The sequence below is a fragment of the Adiantum capillus-veneris genome, chromosome 24 (genome assembly GCF_014529385.1).
Source record: "Adiantum capillus-veneris isolate H3 chromosome 24, ASM1452938v2, whole genome shotgun sequence".
NCBI lineage: Eukaryota > Viridiplantae > Streptophyta > Polypodiopsida > Polypodiales > Pteridaceae > Adiantum > Adiantum capillus-veneris.
The window spans coordinates 14,317,762-14,336,881 of record NC_140954.1 but is presented as its reverse complement, the minus strand read 5'-3'; positions in this window follow the sequence as shown (position 1 = coordinate 14,336,881).

Below are 19,120 nucleotides of genomic sequence, written 5' to 3'. Positions count from 1 at the left end.
GCTTCTACATTTATAACAGCTTATCTGAAATTTTAAATCCATCAGGCAATGCTGTTTTCAATTTAGAGAATTTAAAGTCCTTGATGGAAAGTATACAGAGCGATTTGCAGTACAAGGTGAGTGAGTACAATAATGCTCTGATGAACCAAGCTATAATGGATTATATTGAGCAGCAGACTTCTCCGGATGAGGAAGCAGAAGACTTACGTTGAATCTTCCAAATTGCTTGAAAAAGACATTGTAGCAAAGCCGGGTCTGGCACCAGAGTACAGGGAGATGGCTGAGATTCTTTTCGAAGCTCGAGTCAAAACTAATCAGCCTCTTCCAGAAGGATGGATCCATACTGCTTCGCATTGTCATAAGCTGGCAAGAACCAGACTGAGCAAGGGCAGGTGTATACTCTATGATCCTGACACAAAAACCTATCATTCTCTCACGCCTTATGAAGTAGAGATGACCACCGACCGGCGCGATCAGCTTGAGTAGGAGGCCATTTACCGACTGATTCAGAAGGAGAATGCTGGTACTGGGACTTCTCAGGCACCGTCCCGGTCAAAAGGAAAAGGAAAATGGAAGACGGTCCAATGGAAGGATACTGGGTAGTTCCATCTCAGAATTCATTGACGACTTTTCTTCTCAGCAGGCAGGGAGAGATGACAGCTCTACCTTGGCCTGATGAGAGCTCCACCTTGGCCTTTTCCGCTGCCTCTCGCGATCCTTGGCCTTTTCAGCTGCCTACTCGTAATCTTTGTATGGCCGTTCTATCAATGGTCAAGCCGGCATCCCAACATCAAAACCAGACGATGGATTTTTCAGTCTCACATCAGAATCAAACAGGGGAATTTTTCAGAAATTTCTGAATCTTGCCAAAATTCAAGAAAGAAGGGAAGGATGTGGACGGCTGGATAGTCACTATGTGGGAACGTCTTCTTAGAAGATGGGCAGCGAATTACTTAGTAATTACTACAGTAAACCCGAAGTGTATAAATAGGGCCCATTACATTGTAATCGGGTTGGCAATTATTATCACTTGGGTTAGCGCTTTGGCTATAATTGTACTTGAGAATCATTAGCAGTATTGTCCAGTGTACTTTCTCTCTGTAATCATATTTCCTATAATCTTGATCTGTAATCCCAATCATGGTATATATTTCAGTTATACTTACTTCTCGTCCAGTCTTCTGAATCTGAATTTGAATCTGAATCTGAACCTTAGTTCCAGTACATAAGTCTGATTCTTATTTCAGTATCCACATTTCAGTCTAGTCTGTGATTCCTGTCCAGTCTGCTGTCTGAAATCTTCCCACACTAGTAGCTGAAATCTTCCAACACTGGAATTAGCTGTCTCAAGAGATCAGCTCCAATTCCACTCTCATTCCCTCTAAAGTGTCCTGTTTTTCTAGCAACTTGTCATAATTATTTGGTGAATTTAGAAAACAAATATATAAGCCACGTTCATAGCTTAGGTCAATTATGAAGTGAAGAACATAGCCAAATTTTACTTTTGCCAAAATTAGTACCAAATTAAGATTATGATGATAAGTTTTAAGATGAAAAATCATAGAAATTCAGTGCAGTTTTAACAAAAAAATATATAAACTGAATATAACTTTCCATCAGAATAAGATTTTGCATAGATTTCAAGGTGTATGGATAAGAAAAAACTTATTCTATCAAGAAATTGAGCTTCATAACTTAGTTATGGGATTAGGTTTTTGTTAAAATCAAAAAATCAAAATCTTGAAAATGCTAAACAAAGAGAAAAAATTTGGTCTTTCAAGGCCTCTTCCATTAACATGATGAGGTTATGGGACAAAACCTAAGGTTTGTGATGTATTTATAGATCAATACCCATCAACTAAGCATTTTTCAAGGTTTCAAACTCATAGTCATCTTGTAATTTAAGCTCATTTTTATTAAAAAAATAATGTGCATAATTTCTTGCAAAAAAAATGTTGCAATGAAAAACTAATGAAAGTGTGTATATAAATCTCCTAATCCATGTGAGGCATTTGTATGCAATTAAGTGAGATGAACGAAAAAATCCAAAAGTGGACTTTATTTTAAGGCCTATCTTTGATAAATAGAAAATCAAAATTACAACATGTTCAGTTTTTGGAATATAACACAAATCACCAAACGTGGCTTGCATAACCATAAAAAAAGTATCACCTTGTGTAATGGAGTCATAGATCTAAAATATATGCATCATACGACATTGAAAATTTAGATGAACTAAATGTTTTTTGTGATCGTTAATTGAACTTGTGAACGTTGTATATTCGACCCAGGCGACTTTCTATATTTAATTCTAGTCACAAAGGATTTTTTTCTCACATGAAAATTGCAAAAATATCAAACACACATATAAGTAATTACCACGGATTATTGCATGCACCGTGCTCATTTTTCTATTAGACTAGAGTATGAGTTTTAATGAAACATTGAGTGTCGTTTTGCATAGGTTCTTTTCATGAGTGTAGTTGCTACTGAGGTTGTGATCGAAAGTGAGGGATTATAATTTTTATGAGTACTTTGAATAACATTTTATAAATTTATAGAATAATTTCTTGAGAATTTTTTCTAGATTTCATGTACCATTTTATTTAAATTCATGAAAAAAGGACAGTAAAGTGTCCTTTTTGGTACCAAACTAGTGTGAAGGGCCCCCTGAAATCAGCAAGCCCGTCACGCAAGTCTCCTCACCTTATATTAACCTTCCATCAGATACAACAGATCCAGTTAGTTACAACCTTCCAAGAAGGGACTCAACTAAATGTTTGCCTACGAAGAGGTCGGAACTCAAGTTCTTCTCAGGTCCTCTACACTACAATATGTACGTTGCAATGGTAAGGTAGTAATTTACCTAGATTTTGTGTCATAGGTTGATTGAAGGAGCTCATACAAAGTTCATCGATTGTCCACCAATCCTTCCAAAATTGAAAATTTCCAAAGTTAGTACATGTAATAATAATGAAAAAACTAAGCTACGGTCTTTAAAAGATCTTGAGAAATGCAATATGTGCTCGTATGATTGTGTCCCCAAGGAAAAAAGTAAAACATAAGTGTAATGGAATATGGCTATAACATTGGCTGTAGCGGAAATGAAATAACAATAGTGACCATTTCCTTTAAGAGAACTCTTAAAGAGCATAAGAAGGGTAATTGATTAAAGATAGCCAAATGAACATTACACTTAATTAGCTTGGCATGAACAATACTTGTAAGAGAGAGAGAGAAAGGATTAGAGAAATTGATAATAGTTGAGGATCGGATTTATGTGGAGCCGGTCCCCCCTCCAAAAGGCTTTTGTATTATAGATTCCCCCATAAAGAGAGATTTGGTACAATACAAGCTTGTGTTCCTTGAGACCTAGTTAGTGCAATGAAGATGGTAGACTTCATATACCAAAATTATGCCCTTAATTAACTTGCAAAATCTTTAACGTATCCCCGGCCTCAATCCCAAGACCTCAAACACCTTCAAAGGTGGAGAGAGCTAGCAGGGAGTGAGGGAAGGGAAGACGAAAAATAAGTAACATACAAAAAAGAAATAGTCTCCTTACTTGTTATTACTCTTGTAGCTTAGCATAGCATAATAGCATAGTAATGGAGACGAAGAAGATGGCAACTTTGCACATTGGAGAATGGCTCTTGGTTAAATTTGCATCCCATAGCCAAGAGTTGTTGGTGTAAGCTCTCAACTTCTCTAGCTTGGAGAAGGAGATGGTGTTCTTACTCAACACACAATGAGAATGAAAGTATGTGTGAGTGTGTGAGAGGGAGTATATGCACAAGCTACCCCCCTCCTTGCTTGGGTCGACCCCTCCTTCTAGCTCTTGATTCAAGCTCATTGTCTCTCTCAAGCCTAGCTAATCACAAGCTTAGGTCATTTCAAGCAATAGAGGTAGCATTAGGATAAGTGTCCTCCTTCCCCCTTTGAGAGAGAGGGCTTGAATAATGCTTGAAAGATTAATTAATTGAACTAAATTCTGATTCTACACCTTTAGAGGCTAACCAATAGGCTTTAGGAACTACATGAGGGCAGCATGTGTAGGTTCTTGACATGTGTCCTTGTTGCTTCTTAAGTCATGGCTTGCCTTGAGAGTGTGTGTCAGTATTCTCTCTCTTGCTCCTACTTCTAGGGCTCACACCCCCCCCCCCCCCCCCCCTTGTGTAGGGATCATGTTGACTTTAGCACTTCAAGCACCTTAATCATCAATCATGACAAGCACCTCAAGCACCTTAATCATCAAGCATGACAAGCACCTTAGTCAGCAAGCAAGACAAGCACCTCAAGCACCTTAATCAGCAAGCACGAGAAGCACCTCAAGCTTGGGCAAGGTTCCCACCTCAAGGTCAGCCCCACCTTGCTTAAGATCCTAGGTGTAAGGACTTTTAACACTAACCTTTGAAGGTCTTTAATGAAGCTAACCCTAAGGTCTTTTAAGCTCCATTATCTGGTCATTGCTCTTTGATATACTATCTCCCTTTTGGACCCGTTATCTTCTCTCCCTTTGGTCCCGTGCTGAGCTAGATCTAAAAGCACATGTCTATATTGTAACTCTTGGTCCCATTTATTTTCCCACATTAAATGGTCCATTTAATATGAGAAAATCATTTGGGTTAGTTAGATATTAGATTTTATGAATTACCTCTCTCTTGAAATCATAGTCATCCTTGACTATGAGGTAGAGAAGACAAAGCCTTAGTCATTAGTCTATGTTTTATAGCGGGTAGAGGATCCCTTTTTACCCTATGACATCATTCCAAAATGGATGACTAATCCATTTGGTGCTTGGGAGACTTAGCTCCCGCAAGCATGTCGGCTATTTAATCCATATCATACTTTTCAAAGTAGAGTAACAAATTCTATTTGGTGTTTGGGAGACGTCGTCATCACCCAAACATGAGTTTAAGCATGCATACTACTGAAATTTGTGCACAATAAAAAGAGAGATCTAGTCTTATAAGACAAAAACATCGTTCACTTAAAAGAAACATTTACATTTGCTTACTCTATTGTAGCATTGTAAGCATTGACAAGGTTCATACTATCCTTAAGCTGTGTTCCTTGCATCCATCTAGCATCTTCAAAGCATAATTTTTTATTTAATAAGATATCATCGGATAATCTTACTATGCCGTAGTACCTTGTCCTCACGTTGTTGCCATTTGGTGTGCCTTAATAGCCTTTTTGACAGGAATAAAGTCTGCTTACTTGCTAAACCTACCGACTATTGTCCATATTCCCATATTCCCATGGATAGACTTGAATAATTCAAAGATAAAATATATGAATATACTCTCCAATGGAGAATAAAGGATTGGCAATGGCTAGAGTAATCCAGGTTGCTTCCCTCTATCATACTTTTTCTTTTGGCATACCATACATTTTGAAACATACTCTTGTATGTCCACTTTCATGGTGGGCCAATAAAAATACGTCTCTACTCCTCGAAGAGTAGGTTGAATCCCTCTATGCACCACATAGGGAGGAGCATGGTGTTCATACATCCCTTTCTCACGAAGGGAGTGAGTAACACATAGCCTCTTGCCATGGATAAGATAACCATCCCGCAAGGTGAATGGTTCCTCTTTCTTCCCTATGGCAAGGGCTGGCATTACGTCCCCAAAAACCCTAGGAGTCTCCTTGCGTGCATTTCTTTTGGGGCAAGAAGGGTAACCATGCCCTTACTCCCCACAATCGAAACATTTATGATCCTTACGAAAAGCCTCTAGCTCTTCAAGAGAGAGTTTATTTTTACCTTTTTAAACTCCCTTGTCTTTGTTGTTGTTGTTGTTGTTGTTGTTGTTGCTGGAGTACCTTGGGAAGAGTTTTGAGCATTGTTCTTCCCTCTTGAATCATTTAGATCATTCTTTATCATGGGCTTGTCATTCCTTTTAGCCCCTTGTTGGTGGAAATTAATGCGAGAAGCAACCATAGTGTGGTAGATGACTTCAGTGATAGTACTAGGTTGTTGTGAGTTGACATACTTGGCCATTTCTTCAAGTGATCTTGTACAAAATTGTTGATTTTTCTCGACGAAGTCTATTTTTTAAAAGACTGTAGCTTTGAGATGTAAATACAAAAACTTGTCCACATATTTGTGGATAGACTCACTGGAGAGTAGCTTCAAACTCCGCCATTCGGTGAGCACTTTATCTTTGGCGTCGCTTGCAAGGAATTGTTTCATGATGGATTTTCCATGTCTTTGGAGCTTCACCATTTCCACGAAGGTTATCCCACCATTCTCGAACAGATTTTTGAAAGTGCATAGCTACATGACATAGCTTGGAGGACTCTGTGAGCCCTTGTCTCCAAAGACCACATCAAATTGCTGGATGAAGGCCAAAATTTTATTAGTAGCATCAAAGGTGTCATCATAGGTGAGAAAAGAGATACTCTCTCCTCCCTCTTTGAACTTCTTAAGCTTGTAGGACCTTTTCCAAGCAGCATGGGATTTGCGATGTCCTCTCCTATTGTATTCTCTAGGAGAATGGACGTTGCTTTTTTCAGAAGAGGAGGAAGATGATGAAGATGGAGAAGAGGGTGACCTCTCCTGTTGTATTCTCTAGGAGAATGGCCGTTGCTTTTGTCAAAAGAGGAGGAAGATGATGAAGATGGAGAAGAGGGTGACCTCTTTCTCGCTTTTTTCTTTCTTTGCTTCCTCTCTTCCCTTTCAGAGTGACGAGGAGAAGAACTATCGGATGATCTTTTCCTCTTAGGAGGGGTTGGGGATCGTTGAGACCGCCGTCTTCGTGGAGTCACATCTTGAGAGGAATTCGGAGATTCACTTCTTTCTCGTTCATTGGATTCCTCCTCTTCTCTTATCGAAGAGAGTCTTCTTTTGGAAGTACACTAGGCTGCGTAAGCTCTCTCTTCTCTTGGAGAGGTAGGGAAATCCCATGAGCACGAAGTTGTTGGGTAACTTTGGCTTGCAAGGTAGGGTTGCCCATAGCTTGTTGCAACCTAGTAACAAGATAGTTCACAAACATTAAGGCATCATCAATAGCACCTTCATGTGCAAAATCAAAGTTGTTAATATTCAATATTAATCTACTCTCTTTATTATTGTTTAGTCATGCTAACTAAACTTATGTACATGCTACTTTGTGCTTTGGTACCCTCAAAAACCTTAGTTGCTATACTTCTTTACATTTGAAAATTAGCTCTCAAGAAGCCACACCTGTGATTTAGAGACTGTTGATTGCAAAGAGTAGAAAAGAGAAACCAATAGCTCTGATACCAATGTAATGGAATATGGCTATAACATTGACTATAGCGGAAATGAAATAACAATAGTGAGCATTTCCTTTAAGAGAATTGTTAAAGAGCATAAGAAAAGTAGAGAAAGGATTAAAGGAATTAATAACAATTGAGGACCGGATTTATGTGGAGCCAGCGGTCCCTCCTCCAAAAGGTTTTTGTATTATAGATTCCCCCATAAAGAGAGACTTGGTACAATACAATCTTGTGTTCCTCGAGACCTTGTTGGTGCAATGAAGATGGTAGACATCATACATCAAAATTATGCCCTTAATTAACTTCCAAAATCATTAACGTATCCTCGGCCTCAATCCCAAGACCTCAAACACCTTCAAAGGTGGAGAGAGCTATCAAGGAGTGAGGGAAGGGAAGAGGAAGAAGAAGTAACATATAAGAAGAAATAGTCTCCTCCCTTGTTATTACTCTTGTAGCTTAGCATAGCATAGTAGCATAGTAATGGAGATGAAGAAGATGGCAAGCTTGCACTTTGGAGCATGGCTCTTGGTTGGATTTGCATCCATAGCCAAGAGTTGTTGGTGTAGGCTCTCAACTTCTCTAGCTTGAAGGAGATGGTGTTCTTACTCGACACAAAATGAGAATGGAAGTGTGTGTGAGTGGTTGAGAGGGAGTATATGCACAAGCTACCCCCCTCCTTGCTTGGGTCGACCCCTCCTTCTAGCTCTTGATGCAAGCTCATTGGCTCCTCTCAAGCCCAACAAATCACAAGCTTAGGTCATTTCAAGCAATAGAGGTAGCATTAGGACAAGTGTCCTCCTTCCCCCTTTGAGAGAGAGGGCTTGAATAATTCTTGAAAGATTAATTAATTGAACTAAATTCTCATTGGACCTCTTTAGAGGCTAACCAATAGGCTTTAGGCACTACATGAGGGCAGCATGTGTAGGTGCTTGACTTGTGTCCTTGTTGCTTCTTAAGTCATGGCTTGCCTTGAGAGAGAGAGAGAGAGAGAGAGAGAGAGAGAGAGAGAGTATGAGTATTCTCTCACTTGCTCCTACTTCTAGGGCTCGCCCCCCCCCGGTGTAGGGATCATGTTGACTTTAGCACTTCAAGCACCTTAATCATCAAGCATGACAAGCACCTGAATCATCAAGCATGACAAGCACCTTAGTCAGCAAGCACAACAAGCACCTCAAGCTTGCGCAAGGTTCCCACCTCAAGGTCAGCCCCAGCTTGCTTAAGATCCTAGGTCTAAGGACTTTTAACACTAACCTTTGGAGGTCTCTAATGAATCTAATCATAAGTTCTTTTAAGCTCCATTATCTGGTCATTTCTCTTTTATAGAACATCTCCCTTTTGGACCCGTTGCTTTCTCTCCCTTTGGTCCCGTGTTGAGCTAGATCTAAAAGCACATGTCTATATTGTAACTCTTGTTCCCATTTATTTTCCGGCATTAAATGATCCGTTTAATATGAGAAAATCATTTGGGTTAGTTAGATATTAGATTTTATGACATAAGTATGTCGGGGAGGTGGCACTATCTCTCACCCAATTAAACTATAGGGAACATACTCTTCACCTTTATGCTTTTCCATTCAAGTTTTATGGAATGAACATTGGTGTTCACCTTCTTGTTGCCTTGCCTTTGGTAAGTTCAAGGATGAAGACGTAGTGGTCCCTCCATGGGTGTGGTTCAGGACCATCATCTTCCCCCATATGGTGGCCTCACTTGGGGATACCATTGAGATGAGTTGTCATTAGCTTTGCAAACTTTTTCTTTGCACTCCAACCTTTCATTGTCAACTTTAAACATGGATGATTAGCCATTATTGTCACGATCATACTCCTCATCATCAACATAGAATTATGAAATGTCGCATCACCAATATATTGACCACTTTGAAGTTTTACTTTAGAATGCCATCAAATAATTTTTTGAGTGCATCAGAATGCCATCACAGCAATACGTGAGCGTATGAAGCCGGGGACCTCAGGAGCATCAACGAATGCTTGATGTTGACATAAAGAAACTTGATGTTGATATGTGCTCGCATGCTTGTTCTCAAGAAAACCATACATATGTATGGGCGGGAGGTGGCATGATCCTCAACTAGTTATTATAAATCGTAGGGAACGCGCCCTTCCCCAATATACTTGTTTTCTCTTCCAATGTTGAGGGTCACAATATGCTTCTCCTTGAGTATTGAAGGGTCACGTATTCTTCTCTTGCATTATAGAAGAGTCGCTTTTTTTGAATATGCAATGCATGATGAAGAATTCATTACCTTCAAGTTTTTGAAATAGTGGCATCATGATCCTGTTTTGCAAAATGGTGTGTCCACGAGCACCCATAAGTGTTGCCAAGTGCTTGCATTTCCTCCTGCGTCCATCAGCACTCGGCCTCTTATTTTCAAAACACAAACTTGGGCACTTGTTCACTTGTAGTTGATCATGTTTCCCTTGTTGCCCGTAGCGTGGTGTCGGGTTAAAATTTCTTGTCTGCATTTCACTAGGAAGGGCACTCTAAACTAGGAGTATAATCAGCTCTGAAACACTAGGACCTAACCCCTTCTCTCTCATACAAGATGTGGCACGTTGTATCAATTTCTTTATGTTCTGTTAAAACGAGAAGGATATAACCTTCTGGCTCATTTTAATATATACGTATAACATTGATAAGTGTCGTATCTAGATAATCACTCTCGTGTTGCTTTGCAAAGGAAATCTCAACAAGAAATGTTCATTTTGGAATAATAAAAATATTAAAATAAAAAAAGTATCCAAAAGTGTACACCGGGACGAGAGGCCAACGGCCCCTTAACAATTTTCAAAGGTGACATATCAAGGGGGCACCTTGTTTGCCTTCTTAAGAAGGTTGGTTCATCTTCATTGAGTTCGATTTCAAGCTCCTTTTCGATTTCTTCATCTTCATATGAGAGTCCAGATCCACTAGCATCATAAGTGGGGTAATCCCTCAACATTCAAAACCCCTACCCCTATTAGCTATTTAGCTTCCCACCTCTCTGGTCATGAGCTCATTCTCTTTATTAATTACCTAGAAGAGCCATTTTCATCCTCTTCTATGATGATAATCCCAGAAACCCTTTGCGTGACCTGTTATGCCATCACTATCAACAAAACCCTTGTATCTATCCCTACAATCATCATGCTCTCTATTAGTCCTTCAATTATTATCCTTGCAGTTACAATCCCTTCTATATTCATGGTCTCTTCATCTTTCATACCTTCTCTCATGTTGATCATGTCTATCGCAATCTCCTCCATCATGTCGATCATATCCATTGCAACCTCCATCATTATCTCTCATGTGACTTCATTGTATCTTTCCTTGCAAGCATCATGCTCTTTGTGAGTCCTTCAATCATTATCCATGAAATGGCTACAATCGTTTATATATTCATCCTCTCTATCATGGTCCTATATTGCTAAATCCTTGATAATTAACCTAGAGTTCATACCGCCTTGCTGTTAAATCATAGTGCCCGCTTTGCAGGTGTATGTTGCGTCATGATTGGCAATCTTTTGCTTGCAGGTCTAGCTATGAGACAATTGAGCCACATGTCAGAAGGTTATCACTTATGCTCCTGAAATCCTATTGGCTAAGCTTGGGGAGGTCCAATGAGGTGCTAGCAAGAGGGGTCGACCAAGAGAGAGAGAGAGGGCTGATTTTTCAAAGGCAATTATCCACACACACTCCACAATCTCATGTGTAGAGTAAGAAGACTCTCTCTCCCTTCTCAAGCTTTAATGGAAAGCTTACCACCTACTCCAAGCTTGTGAGAAGGGAGGCCTACACCAACAACTCTTGGCTTTGTGATGCAAATCCAACCAACAGCCAAGCTTCAATGCATGCTCGTCTCCTCTACCATGCTAATTACTAAGCTAAGCTATGCTAGTATGAGTGATTATGTGAGAAGATGTACATCTTTCTCGTAAGGCTACTCCTTCCTCTCAATCTACTCTCATACCCCGCTAGCTCTCACCATCTTTGAAGGTGTGTGAGGTCTTGGGTATGAGACCGTGAGGGAATTGATGTTGTGTTTGATAAGTGTTTTGCTTAGTGCTTGAAGTTTCCATCTTCATTGCACTAGCTAGTATTGAAGGAACACAAAGAATTGTATTGTAAAATGTCTCTCTTGATGGAAGAAACCATAATACAAAGCCTTTTGGAGGGGGGACCGGCTCCATGCAAATACAGTCCTCAACTGTTGTCAATTGCTTAATTTCTGTCTCTTTTGAAGTGTTTGTTCATGCTATCTAACTAGGTGTTATACTTTTTGTTGCTCTCGATCTCCACCCAAGCACTCTTGTTATTCTCATTAGAAATCTATTCTAATGAAATGCTCACTATGTTCATGCTATATTCCTCTACACACAAGTTACTAGGCCATTAAACATTACATAATAAATTTTGGAGTGCAGATGGTTATTTAATAGATTTTGGAAGGCAACTAGTTACTTGGTTAGTTGGTTGTGATTGCTGTTGCCTTGGGTTTTGTTGTGGTGACATGAGAAAATGAGTAGAACCAATTGATAGGCACCAATAAAATCTTAGCTTGGGACTTGATGAGCATTGGGAAGAAGCAAGTTGTGTCCCATAGTGCTCCATATATGACAAAGGGCTACTAAAGAGGGTAATTGAATTGAGCAAAAGGGTTGCAACTTAACCCATTTTGGTAAATGTTTGCAGATTGCACTATTTAACCTAGTAATATCGACCATTTAGTCTCTAAATTGTGGAAACATCTTTGAGACACCCATCTTATTCTCAATCAAGCGTAGTCAATTTTCCTTTATTTCAATATATAAGTTGAATTGCCAAACTGTGAGAAAAGAAATGCATGTCTATTTGATATATAAATATGATGATCAAAATTGAGCATGCACTCGTGAGGAAAACATATCGCTAAACTAAACTTAAGGAAGCTTTGACAAACTCAAACATACAGAAAGTATAAACAAAGTATAAAATTAAACTACACTACTGACCTGATAATCGTGTACGAATGTCACCCAATTGTGCAAGCTGGTGGACAATGTTTGAGTCCAGCTATAAAAAAGCAATGTGAATAGTTAAACATATTGTCTTGCAATGAAACGTAACAAACTGAAACTACAAAGTATAACACTGCACGTCATGCATAGGTGCCAAAAGTATGGTGGAGAGTTGGCACTGTGGTCTCTCCAAAAATCATAAGAAACAAAAGTCGTGTGCCGCCCTGTAGCGTTTGTGAGTTGCAGCAAGCAAACGCATGATCATAGGGTGTTGGATATAAATAACAAACCTTGTAGCATTGTCGAGATAGAGTCGTGCTTGTGCAATTGAAACATCCAGTGTTGTGAATATATGTCTTCCCTGCCAAACACAAAACACCCATTAAGACAAATACAGAAGATGTGACATTTTGATTAAGCTTAAAGAGAAGCAGATCTAATTTTAGATTATATGTCGAAGGTTCGCTACATAAAGAGTTATGGGTGATTTTTTATAGATTTTCCCTTGTTAAAATTGCACTATCTCTCTCTGCTCGGCCATCAACTCTTTCTCCTTCCTTGTGTTGTAGCCAATTTCCTATTTGTAGTGCGCCCTCTCCTTGTAGACCAAGCATGGATTCTCCTCAATTATGCAACTCGTCAGCCATGTAGTAGCATATTATCATATGTAGGGTCTGCCCTCAAGGAATCTAGGAGTCTTTCCAATCGCAAGGTTATGTTCATGGGAGCGAGTGATACTTGAATCTTGGAAAGAGAACTCCATGTTGCGAACTTGCATCGGCAAAACAATGTGTTCGCCTATTGCTTTCCCTATGCAAGGTCGCATGATAACAGGCGTGTTGAGTTCGATGTCCCCATAGAGGAAGACACCACATCTAGTTTGCTTATGACTATTGCAAATGTGGATCGGGAAAACTTTGTACTTGTTTACTTCAGTGCTAGATGCATAATATCAATCTGCGTATGTCTCATTATATTCTATAGATTTTTTATAGCAACACCCACCAAGCACATATAGTTAGCACAAAAGGGTGTGTATAAGAGAGGATGGCGAGGATGCAATGTGTGTGACAGGAGGCTTAGAAGTGAACGGACTTTAGCAGGCCGCCTCGTGGAGAATGGCTCTTAGAGTATCGGAATCTATGTCATGGACTGAATGCTCCCATGTACTCCCTCATTTGCCCGAGCCTGGGAGGTCTGGCACCGGGAGAGCAAGGCATGCATGAGAGGCAAGGCAAAAAACAAGGGCTCATGATAGCCGGGGATTCTGAACTATATAACCAAAAGTGAGTTAGCATGGCAATGGAATTTTCTGAGTAGGCCTCGTGCCCTTTCATCACATACGCCCCCGTTTTCTGTTGGTTGACAAGAACGGTTTCCATCTCTCTCTCTCTCTCTCTCTCTCTCTCAAAGAATGGCCAGAGACTTACCTGAAGAGCAGGTACTAGGAGGCAGGCATTGGGTGCCTTGCCTCGCTCACACTCATCAATCACCGATTGATCCTCCCATGCTAATCCTCCCCTCTTATGATCATACTTGGAGTCCCGCTCCCACATCCTCATTGCTCGCAAACTTCTCCTATGCTCCCCAGTCGATCCAGTGATCGATCAGGCTTCTCCCCTTTTATCATACGCGGAGTTTCTGCTCATCAGATTGCACCATAATGACCTCATCACTCACCAATTGATCCTCCCATGCTGATCATCCCCTCTTATGATCATACTTGGAGTCCTGCTCCCACGTCCTCATTGCTCGCGAAATTGTTTCATGCTCACCAACCGATCATGTCATGCTTCTCCCCTTTTATCATACTTAGAGTTCCTGCTCAGCAGATCACCCACGACGTCCTCGTCGCTCACCAAATATTCCTCCCATGTCGATCCTCTCCTCTTCTGATCATACTCCGAGTCCTGCAGCTCCCACATCCTCATTGCTCGCAAGCTTCTCCCATTCTCCTCCCCTCTTATCGTAGCCAGAGTGTTGCTCCTATCTACCTCTGAGGTCCTCCTCACCATCATTGTTGCTTGTTGGATGATTGCCTCCAAATTATTGTTGGTCATTTCCTGCACATGGCCACCCAATGCTAACAAACTTCAGAGCAGCCGGTGTTATTGGGAGCATGGTATTATTGGGAGCTCATACGTAGAGTCTCATCCTCCGGTCCACTTTGCCTCAGTGTCATCGCCACATTTTTTTGCTTACTAGATGATTGCCTTTGGATTTCCGGTTATTTCATGGTGGGTGAGGTTGAAGATGACCAGCCAATGCTAACAAATTTCAGAGCAGCCGGTGTTGGCTTCCAACTCTGGAAGCAAGCTTCTATTGTGCTGCTTTTTAGTGTTGATTAAAAAGAGGGCGTAAATCGATTTGAGTTGAGGGCAATGGCTGAAAAAGGCTACGCTGCGCAACTCAAATTGAGGTCGCACAAGATAAATCCACGTGCCTTAATACGATGGTCTTAATTTAAAAAAGTGCCTTGGGCTCACCAAGTAAAAATGAACTTCTTCCGGTTTTAAAGTCAAAATTTGAAGCTTTTTTCGATAATTACACTAAAACTTGTGTAAATTTTTCAATTTTCAAAAAGGAAAGCTCAAAATCTAACCGGTATTTTACAATTTAAGCCACTTAAAATACATTGGACCCTTGTTTTTTTCTACAGTGACCTATCGGCTCTTGTTGATTGGCTCCCTCTTTCTCCAGCTATTAGCTCATAGGAGAGCTTCTTGACCTTGCTTTCTGTTTAACATATCCTGAAATCATGCAGCCAGTGAGTACTCCAAAAGACAACACCATGGGAAGAGTAGGCCACTTTGTTGGAAAGAGTCCCTCGTGCTGAAACGTAATTGTTGGCCTTGCCCCCTTTGCCTAATTCATCCATCAGTTAGCATGCCAACATATGATTTTTTGACTTGTATCCAATGCTCGAAAGACGAGTTGCATCATTGCTGCTTCCAAACTAAATTTATCCAAGAGCCCTCCTCAACTATATCTAACACGATCATGGGAGATGGCACGAAGGATCCCATCATTTTAGGGCCCCAACATTAAGTGGGTGTCATAGAGGTTGTCACAAAAGTAAACTCAAGTATTTTTGTAAACTCGGGTATCCCGCCCTGATACATTTGCAAGCATCTTCTATGTTTCAATAAAATTATGATTGCTAAAGCAAAAGGTCCTGTGTAGAGAGATCAAGAGGTAAAGATTAAGGTTTTGCTTATAATTATGAATTAAATTAGCCTTTCCATAAGTGATGTGGTGTGGGTCTTGAACTAATGAAAAGAAGAGAGATATCAAAAGGTATGGGTGACTAAAAGGTAAGGATAGATCTTCTACCAGGACTTTGGTAGAAGACCCCAAAAAGATGCATTCAAATAATATGTTCATGTCCTACCTGAATGGTATGATCTAAACATCCCCACCCAAGTGTCAATTCAATGTTGAAACTTCCTACATTGAGAACTCCAAGCATTATATGGCCAATAGTATAGTGTTGCTCTCATTTAAAGGGCATTACATTGATACTTTTTGGCATAAGTATAATTCTAAATAGTACATTTAAGCTTTCAAACATAGCAATGATAAAATGGAGAGGCATACAACTTAAGCAACCAACACTTGGTGCTCACTTGGTATGGGCATGCTAGACCCGAGAGATTCACTAGTAGTACTAGGAAAATGTCACCTGCATGCACAAAGCGGGACTCTCCTTTGTAAAATCGACCTTTCTTGACTTACAAAACACCTATTACATCCTCACGTGACACCTTGTGATAATCCTTGGTGAATACCCCAAGGTTGGGATGCTAGATAGTTGGAGAGACATGAAGTTTTTAATAATTGTGTGAAGACTTGATTATTATGTTGTGCCAAACACAATATTTAAGAAACACAGAAACTGTGTTCACATCTTCCAATAAATCCATGCCTAGAATCAACAGCTTGATGTAGAATCATCCTCGACTACGTCAATGATTAATCTTTGAAATAATGGCCACTTAGACATATAAATATAAAGGTTTTCACAATGCATTACTTTGTCAGTCACACATATATTCAATTCTTATAATTGATATTAGATCTCATAAAAGAATTTGAAAGCACTTTACAAACAAGGTTCCAATAATGTTGCAGTTTTAGGCAAATAATAGAGGAGAGATACAAAGAGAGACAGAGAGATACATTACAATAATCAATGCTAACTTTATTATGACACTTTTTTTGGAGTTGTTATGCCCTGATGTAAGAAAATAAGGAAATATATGAACTCGAACCATCTTAAAATAGGATATTCATATAAGGATTAAGTTGCAATGTGTGTGTGTGTGTGTGTGTGTGAGAGAGAGAGAGAGAGAGAGAGAGGGGGGGGGGGGGGGGGGGGGGGGGGGGGGGGGGGGGGGGAAGAAAGAGAGTCTGTTACACACACTCACACATCCTAGAGCTTCAAAGTTGTAGATGTTTCTTGAAAGAATGGTAGGAGGGATTGTACTTGAAGGAGGGAGGGGAGGCAGTGGACTACAATGCAAGTTGATCAGCAAAACTGGAAGGCAGAAAATTGGTTAGCCCAAGGCTCCAGTACTACGTAGTGGAAAGGGAGATCGGGTAGGTGGCCATGGAGGGAAAGTGTTGGTGAAATTGGAAGACATGGAACATTGCAGGTATGGCAATACCTATAGAGAATGGATAGCTATTAGTGGGCCGAGCGTGGGATGGGGCTCATGGACCACATAACACAGAAGGCAGCAAAGTGACATCAAGCAATTGACAGCTTTTGTGTAGTGCATTGATGGTGGCATCAAGCGAGGGTTGCCTAGCAAACAAAGGCAACTCCTCATTGATGTTAATGGTGGCACTAGGCGAGGGTTGCCTGGCAAACAAAGGCAACTCCTCATGAGGAGACCCTAGAACGTGGAAGACAGTGGGGATGAGAGTTGTAGAGCATTATCAAAGGTGAAAATATGTACGAAGGCGACATAGGTACTACCTGTTGGACTTCATTCATGGCAGTCCATGAGTTGGGCTCAGGGGTGTAAGTTGATCAAGGTCTAGGTGCAAAGACATGCACTAGTGGTTGGAGAAGTGTGGGGAGATCCTAAACAAAGCAGAAGGAATTGGAGGAACTTTCGACGTCAATGCAATGACAACACAGAGTTGCAGCATGGTGGAAGCGTATAACTGAATGTGGTTAAGTAGAGGGACCGACTCAACACATTGAGCACAGTTCTCCTATGTGTGTGTGTGTGTGTGTGTGTGTGTGTGTGTGTGTGTGTGTGTGTGTGTGTGTGTGTGTGTGTGTGTGTGTGTGTGTGTGTGTGTGTGTGTGTGTGTGTGTGTGTGTGTGTGTGTGTGTGTGTGTGTGTGTGTGTGTGTGTGTGTGTGTGTGTGTGTGTGTGTGTGTGTGTGTGTGTGTGTGAGAGAGAGAGAGAGAGAGAGAGAGGTGCAAAGTGAAATTTGGAAATCCGGGTGGCAAGATGCTAGGAGCGGCTTTTAGGCACATTCCATAGCTGTAGTTCAAGGTGCTCATGGCCGATGGGCAACAATACATTAGTGGTATGGATTTCCACCCGCTCGTAATTTAAGAAAGTGTGGCCATGAGTAGCTCATGGGAGGTTCTCCATCCATGTGACTCGGGCCCACTGTTCAAGGGATTTTATGTCATTGGAAGCCCACGATGGAAGAGGTAGAGGTGGTATGGCTTGGCGTGCATGTGTGGCATGCCTGCAAAATAGCCTAGCGTGCATGCGTGGCAGGGACTACACAAGGTGTAGACTGTGTTGTTTGGACTCAACACTACAATAGCCTGCATAGGGTGGTAGCCTACGTTGTCATGACACAGTGGCAACAGCACCACAGCCCACATTCAAGGAGAAGTGCCACACACATTGGTGAGATGAAAGGAAAGGGAAAAAAGGACCGGACTTTGATCCCGTGGTTGAAATCATTTGTAGCCACATGGATCAAAGTCGTGTCTTTTTAGTATAGATGTAGATATTGGCTTTATATAGAAGTAGAGAAACTATAGAGGTGATATAGGTAGCTTTGAGGGGGTGCCCACCTATTGAGGTTTTTTCCTTGGCGCTTCTTATTGAATTGCACTCACTTTCTTTCCACCTTCTTGTTGAGCGTTGCACTTCCCTTTCTTGCTATTTGTGCTCACATTGAACCGCCAAATGATTCTTGCAATTCAAGCGTGAGCGCTGCCCTTCCCCCTTCTTGCTATGTTCAAGTGGCCCCATTGGTAGTGCACCCAAGTCCCCACCCAAAGTTCAAGGCAACGGTGTTCCAAGTTTGCAGCTCAGACGTGCGTGGCAGGGAAGGGTAGGGAAGGGAAAGAAAGTCCTTAGATCCAACCACGTGGATGGCAGGTCCTTCATTTTTAATATATATACATAGATGGTAATCATCAATGAATATGATTCAATGGAAGGGCAGTAAAGTATTTTTTACCAAAGGTGAACCTTAAGCCCTTGTATACAATACTTTCACTAAATATGTCATTTTTTCAATTGAAATGGAATCCTGCCAGCTTGCTCAGCTATAGGTTGATTTTGAGTACTTTTATAGTCTTTATTCGTTGTCCAATCCTCGAAAGTATGAAAATTAGAAGTTAGCATATTTTTCTAGTAATAGAAATTTTACAGACATGGTTCAAAAGATCATGATGGATGCATTATGTGCTTGCATGTCATGCCTGCAAAAAATAAGAAACACCATACATTTGTATGGCAAGGGGGTGGCACCATCCTCACCCAACTATTATAGAGCGTAGGGAATGTGCCCTTCCCCTATATATATTTTCTCTCCTTCATTGTTGAAGGGTTACAATATGTTTCTCCTCCAACATTGAAGGGTCACATCTATTTCTCCTCCAATATAGGAGGGG